Here is a 2500-nt window from a genome sequence, read left to right on the forward strand (position 1 = left end):
ATACCTAATACACCTACTATGATAGGAATTGTTTCTGTGTTTAGATTCCACATTCTAGTTACCTCTATTTCCAGGTCTTTGTATTTTGAAAGTTTCTCCATTTCTTTTAGAGACACGTTGTCATCTGCTGGTATTGATACATCAATTAGAAAGCATTTTTTTTCTTCATGATCTCTGACAACTATATCTGGCCTGTTGGCCTTAATTTCTCTATCTGTGTGTATTGGCATATCCCAGGTTGCTTTCTTGTTTTCTGTGACCTTATCTGGTGTGTGCTTATACCATCTGTTTTCTATTGTTATTCCATAATGTTGGCAAAGCTTCCAGTGTATGTAGGTCCCAACTTTGTCGCGTCTGTGAATATATTCCTTCTTAGCCAACATTGGGCAGCTAGAAATAATATGATTTATTGTTTCTTGTCCATCTCCACATATTCTGCAGTTATTTGCTATATTTCTTTTCATTACATGTTTTTGGTAATTTCTGGTGGGGAGGCTTTGGTCTTGTGCTGCAATTAAAAATCCCTCTGTCTCTGCTTTGAGTCCTGAGCTTCTCAACCATTGCTGGGATTTCTCTTTGTCTATTTCTTTTGCACTTAGTTTAGTCCAGTATTTACCATGAAGGGGCTTTTCTTGCCATCGTTTTATTATGGTCCTTTGCTGTTCCAGTTTTAGTTTGGATTTCATTTGCTTTATAGCTTTTGTCGTGTCTTCTTTTTCTTCTTCTTTTTCTTCTTCTTCTTTTCCTCTTCTTCTTCTTCTTCTTCTTCTTCTTCCTCTTCTTCTTCTTCTTCTTCTTCTTCTTCTTCTTCTTCTTCTCCTCCTCCTCCTTCTTCTTCTTCTTCTTCTTCTTCTTCTTCTTCTTCTTCTTCTTCTTCTTCTTTTTCTTTTTCTTTTTCTTCGTCTTCTTCATATTTGTTAGGTGGTATGATTTCTTGTTTGTATTTGTCAGCGCTTCCTTAAGTACTGAGAACAGTTTTTTGTTTTGCTCGTGTTTTGCTCGCTATTTGTATCAGTTTTCCTTGCTTCTGAAGTAGATATTTTTGCAGTGCTATGGTGGTTACTTTATAATAGTTTTCCAACTGTATAAGGCCTCTACCACCTTCTATACGTTGTATATATAGCCTTTCTATGTCAGATTTTGAATGATGATTCTGTCCTAGATTCTGTCATTATTTTTCTTGTTTTCCGGTCTATTTTGGTTAGTTCATTTAGTGTCCAGTTAAGGAAATTGTAGCTGTAACTTATAACTGAGACGGCTAAAGTGTTAATACTTATTATATTGTTTTTAGCATTGAACTCTGTTTTCAGCATTGATCTAACTCGTCTATAGTATTCTTTCTTTATTTTCTCTTTCATTTGTGTGTGTTGTGTCTTATCTAGTTCATGGATTCCTAAGTATTTGTATGTCTGGCTTTTGTCTGGCTTTTGTCTGGCTTTGGTCTAATTCTCTTATTTCATTGGCTTTATCTAGTATGATGGTGCTACTCTTAACTAGTTTTCCCCTTTTCAGCGTTGCTTTGGCCCATTTTTCAACTCCAAATTTTAAATCTATTTCTTTGGTAATTCCATGTACTGTCTATAGTAGTGTTTCCCCACTGTTTATCATTTGTAGCGTATAGTTAGTTTTATGTCATCCATACGTAAAAGGTGGCTGATTGTTTTGCCGTAACATTTGTATCCGCTTCCAGTTCTATTTAGCATATCAGATAGAGGTGACAGTGCCAAGCAGAAAAGGAGTGGAGAGAACGTGTCTCCCTGGAATATTCCACTACTAATGGGGATGGCTTTGGTTTTCACGAGTCCCTCTTTTGTTTGGAGCTGTAGCACTGTCTGCCACTAATTCATAGAGTGTCTTATGTATTTTATAATTTGTGGTGCTACTTTGTTAATGGCTAGCGTATCAAGGATCCACGTTTGGGGAATACTATCAAAAGCCTTTCGGTAGTCAATCCAGGCCATACTGAGGCCTTTCTTCTTTCTGCGCCTGTCTTTAGTTATGGCTTTGTTTATCATTAGTTGATCTTTATAGCCGTAAGAGCCCTTGCAACATCGCTGCTGCCCTTCTGGAAACAGGTTGTTTTCTTCCAGATGCTTGCTTAATTTCTGCGATAGTACCGCAGTAAAGGCTTTGTACATTGTAGGGAGACAGGTTATAGGTCTGTAATTTTGTGGTTTAGCCATTTCAGTGGATTTGTGAATTAGGATATTTTCCCCTTTCGTGAGCCATTCAGGCATTGTCTCTGGCTCTGCTATTATGCCGTTAAAGTTTTCAGCCAGCTTTTTGTGTATTACTGTCAAATATTTTAACCAGAAGTTGGAGATATTTTGCCCAGGTGACTTCCAGTTGCTTAGTCTTGCAGTGCCCGGGAGACCTCTTCGGTTGTTATAGGGGTCCAGAGTTGCTCAGGTGCTAAGTCTGTTGTTTTAATAGTCCTTTTCTGAGGATGTTCATTCGCCGACCATATTTCTTTCCAAAATTCTTCCACTTTTTCTGCTGT

This window comes from Octopus sinensis, linkage group LG16 (assembly GCF_006345805.1).
Source record: "Octopus sinensis linkage group LG16, ASM634580v1, whole genome shotgun sequence".
NCBI lineage: Eukaryota > Metazoa > Mollusca > Cephalopoda > Octopoda > Octopodidae > Octopus > Octopus sinensis.